Raw genomic sequence first — 17,116 nt, forward strand, 5'->3', positions numbered from 1 at the left:
AATTAGGATTCAAACAATGACCAAATGAAGCTTGACCTAGGTCACCTTTTGGTGACCAATTAGAATCAGACTGGTTCTGGTTTGAGATTTGATCTTTAAAAAAAAAATCTAGCCAGTAAACCCCAAGATATCTTGGGAAGAAGGTTCAGAAATGCAAAAGAAGAAAAAATGCTTTTAAGAGCATCTACAAGTAAGGGTCTGATATCAACTTTATGTGGACAGAAGGAGGAAAGGAGGGAAGGGAGGAAGGAAAGAAGGAGTCTTCCAATTAACCAGTTCAAGGCCAGCTTTATTCACAGAGATTGTTGTTTGTCCTTCATTCTTGAAAAGAACCATGACATCAGGGAGGTGATGTCATGACATGCAAGTGAATTGGATTTGAGTGAGGGGGTGCTGTACAAGGTCACCTGCCTCACTTTTCACTGGGACCAGTGGCAAGATATAGATCAAGACAACTGGAGATGGCCCTGGATACAGTGGGAGACTTTGGCCTTTTTAATCTAAAGTCTTCAATAGGTCTCAGTTTGCCTGAGACTGCACCCATTCAGTGATTAAGGGTAGGTAGCAATTGAGGCAAAGAATCTTCTCTTTCACCCAGTCCAAAAAAAAATCTGATTTTGGAAGAGAAGATTCCTTTTACAACACCATCCTTCTAGTCAGAGGGGCTCATTACCTTTTACTTGAGCTATTTTAACAGACTCAATTCTTCCTTATAGTCTCTGCTCATTTCAATTTATCTTTTACACCACTGCCAAAATATTTTTCCTAAGCTACAAGTCTGACCATGTTACTTCTTTGTAAAAACCTCCAGAAACTCTCTTTTGTATATGAAATAAAAAAAAAGTCTATTTGTGTAGTAATCAAGGCTCTTTGGAACTTGTTGCAACATAACCTTTCCAGCCCTATTCAAGATCATTTCTGATACCTCCATGTCTTTGCCTATACTGTGCCCTACTCCTGTCCTATTACCTTTCTTCTGCATCTGTTGATATTCTTTTCTAACTTTTCTTCCTGAAGACCCATTTTAGGACATGTCCTCCATGATACTTTCACTGATCTTCTTGCCCTCTTCATTTTCTTAGTTCATTGTACTTGACATTTTCTGCACATCTCTTATTTATAAGTGACAGTATGACATGATGGATAAACCACTGAACTTGGAGCCAAGCAGATCTGCATTCAAATCTTTCCTGAGACTAGCTAAACTCCTTGAAAGTAAGGATGGTGTGATTTTTGGGGGGCTTTGTGTCTCTAATGCCCAATAAAATACCTTATACATAGTAGGTGCTTAATAAATGTCAAACTGAAGATTTCACTATAGAGAGAAATCTCTGTGCTAAAAATGAATCAGGAGTCCAAGGAAAGAGATGCTTTTAAATTTGGCTTGATGCCATTTATATTGAAAAGTATAGGTACATAGAGCTATGAGAATATCAAGATAGTAATATATAGGGTTCTTATTTAATCTTTCAAAAATAACAAAAGAATGAGCCTTTGAGTCTATTCTTCTCTGGGGTTTTTTGAGGATTATTCTTGCACTCTAGATTATGGAGGACCAGAGCAGAATGCCTTGCCACCTGAGACCACACAACAGGTATAGGATCCCTGTGGAATGTTTTGTTGACTCATGGAGCGTGGAGGCATTTGCTTGTACATTAAAGGGCAGAACCATTTAGGAAATAAAGTAGGGCATATAGATATAATAATAAAGAAGACCAACTTCATGCAATTTGTTAATTTTCTTATATTTAGGAGGAGGGCCAAGGTATTGCTTCTCCTCTTTAGAGAGAAAGAAATCTTTGATAGAGAAAGACTCCCTAGATATTTAAATTCAATCAATTAAAAACAATCAAATTTTGCTATTGTTGTTCAGTCCTGTCCAACTCTTCCTGACTTTATTGGGAGTTTTCTTGGCAAAGACACTAGAATGGTTTGACATTTCCTTCTCTCACTCATTTTACAGATAAGGAAACTGAGGCAAGCAGTGTTAGTGACTTGTTCAGGCTTTCTCAGTAAGTATCTGAGAACAGATGAACTCAGGAAATGAGTCTACCTGGAGTCTTTCTGACATCAAGCCAAGAACTTTTATCTGTGTGCCACCTAGCTGCCCCAAACATATATCCAGCCTCTGCTATATACAAGACATTGAATTAGGTGATGGGATTACAAAGACAAAGGTTCCAAGTTCTTGCACTTAAGAAGTTCATCTACTAGTGGGTAATAAAACACATAAACCAATTAGTGAATACAGAAAAGTTCAAGGAGGGACAGAGAACTAACTCCTAGGAAGGAGCCATTGAAAGAATCCAAAGAGGTTAAGGTAACAAAAAAAAAAAAAAAAAAAAAAAAGGAGCCATATCTGATAATCTGGCCCTCCTACTCAATTTTGTATGATTGTTCTGTTTTTGGAGCATCTAGATTTTTAGAAGATGATGATTAAATGCATGGTTAACAAGATGTAAAAGTATTATCACTCTTTATTCCTCTTCATAGTATACATCATTTCTCCCAATAGCCATGTGAGTTCAGAACAAGAATTAGATGTTTGAGGATTTGCTGTTTAAATGTCAGTAGGTCAAGATGCATATATTCCATTGGAGATCCTTGGTGCCTAAACACTTGGCTTAAAAACTGAATAAAATTGGGGCAGCTAGGTGGCACAGTGGATAGAGCGCCAGCCCTGGAGTCAGGAGAACCCCAATTCAAATCTGGTCTCAGACACTTAATCCTCTTTAGCTATGTGACCCTGAGCAAGTTACTTAACCCCAGTTGCCTCACTAAAAAAAAAAAAAAGAGTTAAATTAACCAAGCAAATTCATTCAAATAATTCTGTTTTATCCTAGTTGTTTTACTTCACTGTTTTATTACACTTTGTGAAGCTGGCTTCCTTTCTATTACAGTTGGTATGGATTAGAAGTTCACAATCATTTAGAAATGAAATGCAAAGTTATACAACTTGCTTGGGTTTCTTGCTTAAAGCTCCTTAAATCTCCTTTTTTTTCTCCTATTCCTCTTCTCCCCTTTTCTACTAATTTGGGCATTCGTTTGAATTGATAATCTTTTTTAATGCAAATACTGAAAAAAGTTCTAGGTTCTCTTGGGCTCTATGTTCATGACAAGTATATTACACCAACTAAAATTTTGTAGAAAAGTTTTTTCATATTTCAGATCAACATTATTGCCTTTATCATTTTCCATTTTTAGAATTGATCACTTGTGTCAATGAGAATAGAATTGACTTCAATTTGTCTACGACTGGAGACTTACAAAGCATACTATAGACAAGAGAGTCAGAAATCAAACCAAAGTTTAATTAATTTCAGAGTGAGAAAAAATGCTTGTAAGCAGAAGCCCTCCTTTCTGAGGAGGAAGATGAACATGCTGAGGCAAAGGCAGAGCTTATATTCATAAAAAACCATAGGTGGGCTGAACTTTGATACAATCATTCTTAGTCTTGAGATCCCACAATACATGCATGCATAAGTCAGTTATCTCAAGTCATTTAATGGGGTACAGAACCAGAATTAGCATGGTGGGACTAGGAGTACAGTCACTTAAAAGAAATAAGGATTGTGAGTATGTCAAGAGATGTGATGGATGGCTCTCAAGTCCCTGGAAAATAGGGGGAGCTGTAACAAATCTAAACAGTTATTGCATAGATCCCTCTGTGAATACCTGGTGCTGGTCAAAGCAATATACTTTGCCAGAGGGTAAGATCATCCACAATGCAAAGTGTTGTTGTTATGTCAAGCCCAGAGTGCAGCGTGCTTGTTGGGTCCTAGCTCTGAGAAATAGTGTCACCAATATCTTGATGTTTCTACCTTTTGGCCAAATGGCGGGGTTGTGAAAGAAGCCCTACCCTTATGGCCAATGAAGGAGAGACAGATAGAAGTCAAGATGCCATTAGAGACCAGCTGGACCTGAATGAGATGCTGCCCAACGGCCTAGCTCCTTGAGGGGCTCTCTCAGGGATGTGTGTCTTAGTGATCATCGCTAGCTAGTTTGCTTGCAAACAGAGAAAAAAGGGGATAAAGAATGTAGAGGGAGAAAATGCCAACACACACTTGATTCAGGGCCTTGGTGGCTGGGCACGTTAACTGCACACCCACAAGTTTGGCAGCTATGGGGAATAGTCAAAAGGACCTAATAAGATGCCTAAAAAACAATGATTGATTGCCAATTTTCAAATAAGACATATGGTTTGCTTGAGATGAACAATTGTGAAAGAACTACTTGCATCAACTTTTGAATCTGAGTTTCTGTTCAGTATAATATAGATTCTTAGTTAAGAGTCTGTAACACAGAGAGATGGTCTGCTTTCCCAGCCATGTGGGTCTAGGTTCAACGGTACAATAAAGTTATTCATACAGTTCTCATAATTCCATAGTTAAATTAAATCAGGTACAGCTCAGACTACTTAGATGGTTCACGATGTGTTGGAATCCTTACTAACTGCTAAGTAATTAGAGTTGATCTAATCTTACAAGAAGATGTTTTGGGCAGAACCTGAAACCAAGGTACTAAGTAGAACTACCCATAATCCCTCTCTCTGGAAGGAGCATAAATAGGCCAATGGACCAGTCGGAGAGTTCTTGAGAGGAAGACGCTACAAGTCGAGATTTTGCCGGAATGACATGAAGAGTAGAGCTGGCTGGAGGTAGAAGAAAGCAGAGGCAGAGGCTGAAGGACCAGACCTTTGGATTTGGTGACATTTGGAGGGAGCTCTTGGAACCAAGCAGAGAGATAGGCCTCTAAACTAACCGGGCTATAAGAAAAAGCTCACCACATAAACCAATATGTGTATATAGTACTATATATATGTGCTATATATATAGCATATATATCACACATATATATGCACATACAAAAATATATCTTTTCCATATGTCTACATAGATATGAACTTTTAAAAGCAGCTATATGTTTTAGGTCATAATTTGCTTTATAATTCTAATTTTCAGTTTTTGTATACTTAAATGTTCATATATGTTAAATTCATAAAAAAAAAGAAAATTTTATCTCAAGATGGAGAATTTTTATCTATTGGGCTTATTTACATATTAAATTCATTGAAAAAACAAATGCCAAATATTTATCAGTCTATATTATCTTTACTCTTCAAAGCTAGAAGATACCTTAAAAGATCACTACTCCAACCTATCGCTGCAATAGTTCCAACAAATGATTATCTAATATTTGTTCAAAGAGCTATGAGAAAGGGGAATCCACTACTTCCTGAGAGAGTCCCTTCCATTAATTGCTAGGGAGATTTTCCTTACAACAAACCTACATCTGCCTCTCTACAGATTTTTATCTATTGCCTCTAGATACTAGGGTCAAGTTGAACAAGTGTAAACCCTCTTCCACAGATCAGCCTTCCAAATATTTGGACAGTTGTTGTTTCCACCATTCCCAGATAAACATCTTCATTTCCTTCTACTGACCTCTATAGGGGACAATTTCCAGGTTATTCAATTCTTGATTAACCTCTTCTGTATGTCCGGTTTATTTATAGACTTGTACAATGAAACATTCAGACTTGCACAAAGTACTCTCATTGTGGTTTGACCCAACAAATTATTATCTTCCTTATTCTGGACAAAATCTATGATATCATTTGCTTTTCATTCTGCCATGTCACATTAACAGTACTGTATTAAGCATTTGGTCTAGTAAAATTCATAGATTTTTTTTTCATCAAAAATTGTTGTCTAAATGTATTTCCCCAATTGTGTTTATAAAATTTATTATAAAATCATTTACTGTAACTGTGAACTGTCATTTAACCTCTGTGAACCTCATTGGCATTTTCCTTAGCCAAATGTTTAGTCATTATTTCTGTTGCTGCATTGTCTCCAATGGTTCTTATTACAGCTGTTTGTAAACGTCCCACAAAATCTGCAAAAGTTTCATTGGGACCTTGCTCTATTTTTGTGAAAGCATTATTTCCATCTTTCTGTCCAGGGAGAGAATTCCAAGCTTTTATTGCAGCCTTAGAAATTTGCTCATACACTGTTATGGGATAATAAATCTGTTCTGAACTCTCTGCATACTGACCTTCACCAGCTAGTTGGTCAAAAGCAACTTGTGCAATAGCTCCTGTTTGTCTATTGCATTGGGCTTGAATCCTACATAATTCATGAAACTCCGAAAGCCACAATAAATTTTGTCCTGGTTCAAGACATGTTTTAGCGATGGATTTCCAGTCATTCGGGGTTAAGATTTCATAAGACAAATTATCCAGTAACATCTTCACATAAGATGATGTAGCCCCATAAAGAGTCTCATCAACAATCTTTCATCTCAAGAAATCCAGTGATTCTTGCTGGTTTTTCAGGAACTGAAAGCTGAAGATTTTAAAGTTCTTTTGACAGTCTCATTGTTAGCCTTTTCCACCTGTGGAAATATAAGCAACGATGGACTGTTCTGAGAAGGGAAATCTCTAAAGGGGGCTTCTCTGGTTCCAAATATAGATATTCCTAGATAATTCTGGTTCTCTAATTTTGAAACTTCAGAAAATTTCAATATGTGTATATGTATATATATACACATATACATATACATATATGTGTGTATACATATACACACATATAATATATATATATACACATATATATAATATGTATATATATATAAAATATATATACACACACACATATAATTTACAATTTTTACCTAAATGCTATACCTGATATAAGAATCTTTTTTAAAATTTATGAAGGTCCAAATATAAAATGAATTCTTTTGCTTTTTAAAACTATCAGGAGGCAGCTAGGTAGCACAGTGAATAGAGCACCAGCTCTGAATTCAGGAGGACCTGAATTCAAATGTGGCCTCAGACACTTAACACTTCCTACCTGTGTGACCCTGGACAAGTCACTTAACCCCAATTGCCTCAGGGGAAAAAAAGGCAGATTTTTAAAATGGGAAAAGTTTCACTTTATTAATAAATCTTATATGTAAAATCTAATTAATCTTTAATTAATAAAACCTTAGAACTTATTACCAAAGCATGCTTAAAGCTTGACTTCCCATGATAGATGAATTTAGAAGTCAATCATATACATATGTATGTAATTCTTAGAGAAAGCAATCTAGTCTGTTGCTTTTATCAAATTTTACTATTCCACTTATTTAGAAAACTTTTATATAACAATTTTGTCTTATTATCTTGTTTAATTAGTTTTCTCTTTGGAAGATATCATTTATATTATAATTTGATCACAAACATAGGAAAGAATCATAAGATGTTCAAAATTGCATTCAGGTATATTGACTCAGAGATCTTCTAGTATCAAGCTGTTATTTAATAGATTTAGTATTGATTGTACTTACAAAACTTCTTGATTATGGAAATTTTCTACAAAAAGAAAAAAAGATCATAATTATAACAGTGTCAGATAGCATAACGGGGGGGGGGGGTAGGGGGTTGAGGGGGAATTCCCTTAGTTCTATTTGATTCCAGGAGTGAGTTATAGTTGAGTCAGTCATGTGGGCATAGTATATCAAAAGAAAGATTTGAGATTAACCAGGTGTGAATTTTCCTTTTCAGAAAGGAAACAGCACAATGGGGAAATAGAGTCAGGAGGATCCTACCTAAGCTATGTCCAAGGTCATCGCCAAAACTTTTCTCAGGCACAGATATCTACCTCTAAAAGTTCCCTGAATGCAGCACATACCATTTTCCATTATAGGCTCCATGAATTCAGACAGCAATCTCTGTAATCAATGCTCAAAACCAAACTAAATTACAGTCCCAGAAATTTTTACCTTAAATAGCAACATTTCACTAAATACAACTTTTAAGGCTTTAATATTTTCCCTCATTTTTTCCTGATAGGTTTATTAATCCTTTACTTATAAATTAAAATTGCCCATATTCTAAGATCTCAGATATACAGCAAATCCTTGATAGTTGACTCACCATTGATATGTTGAAGCTATATCTTTAAACCACCTTATATAGTTTCATAATAGCCAAAACTTTTCAAATGAAAACTTACTTTAATTGTAAATAATAGTAGTAATATTACTAGTAGTAGTAATAGTAGTACCTGTTTCTATAACAAAACATACCTTATTAAATATTTAACAATTTTCAGATACCCAATTTTTATCACATTCTTTTTTTCAATCAATAGTATTTTTTCCAAATACATTTAAAGATAGTTTTCAACATTTATCCTCATAAAATTTTGTGTTTCATGTTTTCTTCTATCCTGTTTCTTTTCCCCTCCTCAAAACATGTAGCAATCTAATATGCTAAACATGTGCAGTCCTTTTAAACATATTTCCATATTTGTCTTGTTAGTGTAAGAAAAATCATACCAAAGGGAAAAGAACTATGAGAAAGAAAAAACAAAAAAAAAGGTGAAAATATTGTGCTTTATTTCATATTCAGTCTCCATAGTACTCTCTCTGGATTCAGTTGGCATTTTCCATCCCAAAACTATTAGAATTGTCTTGGATCATCGAATTACCAGGAAGAGCCAAGTACGTTAAAGTTGATCATCACATAATCTTTGTTGCTACTACATACAATGTTCTGGTTGTGTTCACTTCATTCAACATCAGTTCATGTAAGTCTTTCCAGGTTTTTTTTTTTTTTTGGAAATCAGCCCACTTGTTATTTTTTATAGAACAATAATATTTCATTACTTTCATATACATAAATTATTCATCCATTCCCCTATTGATGGGCATCCACTCAATTTCCAATTCCTTACTAATATAAAAAGGACTGCTACAAACATTTTTACATATGTGGGTCTTTTACCCTCTTTTATATCTCTCTGGGATATAGACCCAATAGTGACACTGTTGGATCAAAGGGTATGCACAGCTTTATAGCCCTTTGGGCATAGTTCCAAACTGCTCTCCAGAATGGTTGGATCATTTCACAAATCTACCAACAATGCATTAGTAGCACATTCTTTTAAAAACTCAGTTCATATATAACAACATCCAGATTAAATAGGAAGTTTTGTCTAATAGCGTTTTCCATTTGCAATGTTTTCTCAAATTTCACAATATAAATTTAGAAATACAATACAATTTAGAAATACATTGATAACACAAATAATAAACTTCAGATGACATCAATTGCATTTCTAATTTATAACATATAAAATTAATCTTATTGCCATTGACATTTTATAATTATCATATATGAAACAATTACATTTGATTAAGAAGAATATAACACTCAGCATATGCCAGTCACAATGTTAAGTATTTTATAATCTTTGTCACTTTGATTTCACAGTAGTCCTGGAGAGTAGGTACCATTATATTTTTCTCTTTATAAATCAGGGAACTGGGATAAAGAAAAAAATAATTTGCCTAAGATTATGTAGCAAATTCATTTCTGCAACTGGAACAGAGAAGAGTGGACTCACAAAGGGCGAAGGCTAGCAGGATGCCCCACTTCATACTGACATGCTAAGTGTTGTCAAGGCCAGCAGGACTGTCCCAGCAGCAGTACGCAAGATGAGCCAAGGGCTAGTCCCACGTTGGAGACGCTGAGCCTGGAGCTGGTGTGACTGGTGTAAGGACCTTCCCATTAGTGATAGTTCTGGATGGCAGAACAAAGAAAGCCGCTGCTAAGAGTAAGGCCTGACCTTTCCACCTCCTACAGTTCCAGGTGCCTGTGGGGCTGGAAACAGTTGGAGCTCCTAGGGCAGAGTGGGCAGCCCTAGGCTTGCCTAAGGGCTGGGCTACAGGATGCTGAGGGGCATAGAGTCATTGGGGCCACTGCCAATGGGATGAGGGGGCTTTCTGCTGAAGCTGCTGTTTTCCTTCACCCTCCACCAAATGGAGCAGAATGTGATCCAAGTTTCATTATAGTTCTCCAGCATTCTTTTTTATTCATCTATGCTGAGAGGAGTTAATGGAGAGAACTAGTTCTGTAATGGTTTTCTTAATAATCTTTACAACTGAAATATATTCATAACTCTAGATGAGAGGAATGGGGAAGGCACAGAGGTTTACTGAATATCCTCCTTTGTGTCACCCCTTCTACTAACCTTTCCCAGAGCTTCATCATGCTGAATGATTCCTGGGGTGCTTTCCCTTTATCAGAGAAATAACATTATATGTTTTGTGTATATGTGTATGTGTATGTGTGTTTGTGCAGTTGTAAATGCAAATCATGATACATTCTGTTTTCCAGTGATCTTATTCTTTTTTAAACAGTAAAAACAAACTATTTGCTTGTGTCTTTTCTTATTAAAGAGACCATATTTTTCTTCTCTTAATGGTATAGAAGCAACTCAGGAATTAGTTTCTTCCTCTTTTGCTAGCTGTGGTCTCAAGGGGAAACTCTAATATCAAAATGTTGCCAATCAGAAGTGGCTTAATTTATTTAGAGATGGGCAAGTGAAAATTATTTACAAAATAGGATAAAAACTGAAAAGGCAAGAAAGGTTAATAAGAAATTATTATTTGCTTATTTTTCCATTTACTTATTTTTCCCCCTTCAGTCTCTTCACCCTGAGTTACTTGTAATAAACTACCTTTCCTTCATTATGCTAGAACAATGAAACTACCCTCTTCAGGGAAAGCTTTATAAAATTTAATTTTTATTTCTCCTTAAAGCAAATTCAACAGTGGTAACCCAAAACTTTCTAAGATATTTCAGCATGGAGTGAGTGCCTGGAATTACTCCTAAGTCTCAGGAATGTTCTCCTGCAATCTTAAAGTGACTCATTTCCAAATTCCTTAATGATTAATCTTCATACCTCCAGAACCTGGTAAGGTGTTTTTAGTGGACCAACAAACTTTAATTAATTGATAATGTCTGTAACATCAACTTGACCAGAGTTGGAATGAAAGGAGGAAAAAGGTGTCTTGCAGAGTTTTTTACTTTTTTTAATAACCTAATCTCCCATCCTCACCCCACCCCATCCCCCAAAAAAATCCAACATGGGAATTAGTCCTGCTTACTGGGACTTTTGCTTGAAATTTCATTAATCTTTCCCAGTTTTTTTTAAACTCTCTGGCTACCAACCTAAGATTTTCTGGCTGGTTACATTTTAAAATCTTTCAGGGTAACAGGATCTAGCTTACAGCAAAAACTGACACATACATTTTACATTTTACAAAGACAGAAAAAAAAGACAAGACAGATATAAACCGAATTGGTTCAACAGAGCCACACAAGTTACCAACACATATAGTTAGACATGCAGTTGCAGTTTTACAGAAATTCACAAAGAAGCTCCAGATTTACAGAGGCATTCAGAGAACCCACAGAGGCATGCAGAGAACCCAATTAACAGAGCTGTGCAGTTAAGAGAAGATTTCCTCTCTTAAGTCAGACTCCAGAGAAATAAATCTCTGGTGGCTCCTAGTTTACTCCCACTGGTAATAGAGAATCCAATGACTTGGTTCTATCCAATCCCATTTCTGACACCAATTAATGTGAACCAGCCTCTATACTGTGAATAATAAGAGCTATACAATGTAGACTAGAAACAAGAGAATCAGGGATCAAATAGAATTTTAATTAATTTCATAGTGAGGAAAATGCTTGCAAGCAGAAGTCTCCCTTTGTGAGAGAAAAAAGGCTATCATGCTGGGGCAAAAGTAAGGCTTATACACATAAAAAAACCACAAGTGGGCTGGACCATGACACAATCGTTCTTAGATCTTGAGCAGCAGTTCCCACAACAGGCTCATTTATGGACTATGAAGATGTTCCTGGGTCCTGTGGGAAGTCTTCAAGTTAATTGCCTCAAGTCATTCATCAGGGGATAGAACCAGGGTTAGCATAGTGGAAATAGGAATGCAGTTTAAGAAACAAGGATTGTGAGCATGTCAGGAGATGCGGTGGATGGCTCTCAGGTTCCTGCAAAATAGAGGAGGATTCAATAAATCTAATCAGTTATTGAATAAATCCCTCAGTGAAAACCTGGTGCTGGTCAAAGTAATACACTTTGCCAGAGGGTGAGATCATTCAGAGCGCAAAGGATTGCTGTTATGCTAACCTCAGGGCATCCCCTGGTTCTGGGAAACAGGTTATCTCCAAATATACTTGTGGGTATAGCTCAGATTGAAGTTGTCGCATTGTTGAAAGATTTTTTTATTTCACCTTTTAAATGTTGGTTTCAACTTATGCCTTAAAAGCTAATGAGCTGATTGCATCCAGATAGCTGACTCATATGACTCCTTTATAGCTAACTGATCTTCCTGTCAGCCTAGTTATGTGTGTGTGTGTGTGTGTGTGTGTGAGAGAGAGAGAGAGAGAGAGAAAGAGAGAGAGAATGTGTGTGTGTGTGTGTGTAAATGATAATGATAATAGTAATGTTGGTTAATTTTCTGGTATATTGTCTGGTTTGTGATAAGAGGTTAGCTTATAGATTATTGTTTTTCTCTTTCTAAACTTGAGTCATATCTTCCAGCATACCTTTTGCTAATCTTGTGTCCATTTTGATATTTAAGTCATTGCAGTCTTCAGAATATGGCAATTTAGAATGGATTATCTTAATAAATCCTTCAAAGAATTTTTCTTCCCTCTTCATTTTCCATAATAGATTTTGCCACATAAACTTAAGTTATCTTCACATTAGTCCTTTTACTTATGCTTGTCACTAATACTGCAAAGCAAGATAGCAAGTGTGCCTGCTTTTACCTTCTGCTTATACCACAGGAATGTAGATGCATTGATATAGGGCACATCTTCTAATAGCATGTCACTTTACTAGTCATGGGATAAAGATCTTAACAGTTTTTAATCTACAGTTAAATTAATAGTTAGTCTAAAAATTGAAGGACAAGTTACTCCTTACTATTCTTCTCTACCACTGTTACTATAGAAACAGAATGGTATTGCCTGATTACAAGAACCTTTTAAAAAAAACTTTATTTTTTTTCTTTCATAGGTTGCCCTGGTCAAAAAAAAAATTTATCATTTAGTGGCCAGTCTACTATGATGGATCTCTGTATTTAGTTAGATTAGTCCTTGGACATAGTCTGTTGGTGGCATTGGACTCATACCTTGGTATAATTTGCAGATAAATATCTGCATTGTACAATCTATTGGAACTTACCCTGTAAAGGAATAGCCTTTGAGAAACCAGTCACATCCATGCCGGAATGAGTCCTGGAGTAAAACTTTGCCTCATCTAACAACTAGCTGAAATATCTGCATTAAGAAAATACAGGTAATATTGGAGAAAATATGGAGTAATTTTAGACCAGAAAGAGAAGTGGGAATTTTTTTTTCCCCTTCACTATTTTGTCCTGCAGTCCAGATGGCTTAATTGCTCCCTCATCACTAAAATAATCTACAGAAAACCTTTCCTGGTCCTCGTAGTTATTAGCACTTATTTCCACTGCCTAAAATTATTTCTGATTTATTTTGTATATATTTTGCTATCTGTATACATATATCTCCACCCATCCTTAAATAGTGTTAAGTTCCTTGAGGTCAAGGACCTTTTTTATTCTGCCTGGCATGTAGTGAATCTTAATAAATGTTTTTTGAGTCCAACTGAATTGAAAGAGAACAACTCTCTCTGAAGGCAGAGGATCTGAGTTCAAATCCCTTATCTGATGCTTATTACTCAAATGGCCTTAGTCAAGTCAATAATTTTTCTTGCATCTAAGTTTTCTAGTTTGAAAATGAAGATATTAAATTAAATGGTTCTGATGCCCCTTTCAATTATAAATCTATTATTCTAAGATTGATTTTAATTTAATCTTTATGATATGGCTATGAAACATGTCATCTTGATGGAGTATCACTGGAAAAATGCTGATATTAAAGAACTAGATTTTTGAAGCAGTGAAGAACTTTGGAGCATTAAAAGTAAGTACCATGTAGTTTCCCAAATGCATTCTGACTAAACGTCCTCCTTTAACTCAGTTCTGGGACTCCAACTCTGTCTATCTGTTAAGTTTCCTTATGAAATACTTAGTGATAAGCTGATTCAGGTTCAGCTACGTTTCATACTCTGGGCAATGTACATTTTTCATTCACTTTGATTTTATGGGCAACACTTAAAAAGTAATCTCAAGGCATTATGGAATTTAGTGAGGAAGTTTTGGAGTGATCTCAGGTTGAATCAATCAATCTATCAATTAGCAAACAAGTAATTAGTTAAGCGTTTATTTTGTGCCAGGCATTATGCTAAGTACTAGAGTTACAAAGAAAAAGCAAAAACATTATCTACTCTAATAGAATTTCCATTATAACTGGAAATACAATATGGATGTAAATAGATAAATATAAGATACAGAGTATATAAAAATAACTTAAGGCAGATAAACATAAGATACAGAGTATATAAAAATAACTAAGCCCTCGAGGGATTGGGAAAGACTTTTCGTAGATGGTGGTACTTGAACATAACAGGAAAGGAAGCCATGGCTTATTGAGAAGGAAAAGAAAAAGGGGGTGATTCAAAAATAAATGTGATGTAAATGTAAAAAATAATAATAAAAATAATAATTAAGACAATTCCCGCCTTCATATTCTTAAGTGCTTTTTGCCACTCCCTCATGTGGTACAGTAAGGTAGCAAAACTACTCAAAATGTGGTAGTTGTAACTGTTGTCACTGATAGAGCAATCAAGCATTCTAGATATGCCAGTGATCACTTTCCATTTTCCATTTTCAACCTGTCTATTCATGTTCTCAGGATGCGCTATCTAGCTGGCTAGATTCCTTACCAGGTGTTCTAGAGATTTGTTTTTTCCTCAACAGCTTTCCTCTGTTTTGCGAGGCAATGATCATCATAAATTTCTGTCATTCTCCAATATAATGTTTTGCAACATTGCAATATAATGCAATCCAGCATTGCCTTTTGAAGCCATTATATCTCCAGGGTATATCTCACAGATGCCTACTGGAGTGGTTTCCAGGCCTGTTGGTTCCTTATTATTATTATTGTGCTTCATCAGTGTAAAACATCTTTAAATAGTACTAATCAATTTTGAAAATTTTTGTCCATTTTTGTTTTGAAGTGTTTTATGGAGGGTTTTTTTTTTTTGGTTTTTTAATGACTGCTTGTATAAACAAGCTAGATGAATCTTGTGTCAATTTCAAATAACATCTCATTTTATTCTTTTTTCTAACTAGTATTTACTTTGACCTTTGTTCTAACATTTCAGGCTGACTGCCCACAGGCAGCTGATTCTGAAATGATTCCAACATTTGTAACCAGTCATTTCCTCTTCATCAAAATAAGAATTTTTATTTTTAATAGTTTGGTCATTGTTTCCATATCCAGTGCCTTCCACCTTTCTTTTTCAAGAAAATATTCATGATAAATAGATTTGAAGCTTTTTATTCCTTTATATTTATTAATCTTGAAGTCTGTTTCCCCACATAGTTTTTACTTTATTCCTTTATATCTTTTGAGTATCAATATACTTGTGTAAATAGTCTTGTCAAATTGTTCAACCTGGATCATTTTCACGGGTTCTTCAGTGAAGATCTTTCTTCTTCATCCTCTCTAATAGATAAACTGCAGATAGAGTTAGCAACTCACTTTGTATCTTAAAGTTGGTGTTCTTTTCTCTCAAACATACATATATTAGAGATTGCATATATTAGACACTGGCAGAAAAAAAAATGGAGAAAATGAGGTAAAGGATTACATTTTGAGGGGAGGCGGCCTGCTACATTTCTGTTTATTAGGAAAAGCCAGTGAGTGGCTCACAGATTCCTATATTCCTATCATTTCCCAACAGTTGCTCAGCTATCAGACTAACAATGGAGGGACCACAAGCTATACTTTCAGAATCTTTTCTAATTTAGGAATGCTACAGTCTAAAACATGTTGACCTTCACATTTTGACCTTATCAAAAAACATAAAGTGATTCAATACCCCTTTGCTCCCACCCTCCCTTTACTCTCACCCTTACTATTTTCTCATTTGTTTGCTGGCTAAAACTTCTTTAACAAAAGAAAAACCTTTCACCCTACAATTATACATAAAATGTATAAAATTTAAATGCCTGGTTAAAGCAATACATTGACAAGAATGAATTCAACAAAATTTAACACAATCAACAAATATTTATTTATGGCCTATTAAATAGTTATGGTAGGCAGTGGTAATGCAATTATAAAAAATGGAAAAATACCAACTTCTCAAGAGTCTAATGCTAGGAAAAAAAGTACATATATAAGAATATACTAAATCTGTATAAAGCTATTAAATGCAGGATATCTTGGAAGAGAAGGTATAAGGAAAGGCATCATGTAGAAGACTGTATTCAAGAATTCCCTCTGAGGAAAGTAGAATTCTGCAAGTTAGAAGCTAAGAGTGAATATATCATAAGCATGGAAATTAATAGACGCAAAGAGACAAATATGAGTGTCAAAGATGGAGAAACAGAGAGAGGGCCAATTTGACAGGAAAAAAGGGAGCATGAAAGAGAATAAAGCATTATAAAGGTAGAAAGATAGGTTAGATCTAAATTGTAAAATGCTTTATAAAATAAAAGATTTCATATTTATCCTACAAACTATTGAAAATTATTAAACAGGGGATTGGGAGTAACATTTATGCTTCTAAAAAAATTAGTTTACCTGCAGCATGTGGGACAGACTGGAGTATGAAGCCTTTTGTCAGGGAGGCATTTGGGAAGCCGTTAAAATAATCTAGGTAAAATTATCTGAATTAATAAAATAGTTGTGCAGAGATAAAGAATCTGATGCAACAATTAGTATTCTTTGGAGAAAGACAGAGACAGACATAGAGAAACAGAGAGAGAGATTGTTCTTCCTTCTCTAAGAGGACCATGACATCAGGGAGGTGACGCCATGATACGCAAGTGAACTGAATTTAAGTGAGGAAGACTGTGCAAGCTCACCTGCCTCATTTTCCCCTCCTGAGTTATCTGGGTCCTGGCCATACATAGATTGAGACTGAAAATAGAAGACTTGAAATTACAGCTTAAAGGTTCATAATTTCTCACTAAATAAAGAAATTGGTAGAATTGGTTTTACTATGCAACAGGAAGCAGAATGTCGTAGGACTTTTGATCATCTCATAGTGAAATACTCATGATAAATATTTTTATGATGGTCTTTTTAAAAAACTCATGCATCAACTTTTGTTGCAAAATATGAAGAGGTAGAGAAATTTCATTAAGAATTCCACTA

The 17,116-nt window shown here is 35.2% G+C and overlaps 1 protein-coding gene across 1 annotated transcript in view; it reads left to right on the top strand.

The window, feature by feature from the left end:
• ZNF704 (zinc finger protein 704) overlaps positions 1 to 17,116 on the top strand; it is a 321,372-nt gene that overhangs the window by 148,479 nt on the left and 155,777 nt on the right. The window lies entirely within an intron of this gene.

This window comes from Antechinus flavipes, chromosome 1, assembly GCF_016432865.1.
Source record: "Antechinus flavipes isolate AdamAnt ecotype Samford, QLD, Australia chromosome 1, AdamAnt_v2, whole genome shotgun sequence".
In the NCBI taxonomy this organism is placed as follows: Eukaryota; Metazoa; Chordata; class Mammalia; order Dasyuromorphia; family Dasyuridae; genus Antechinus; species Antechinus flavipes.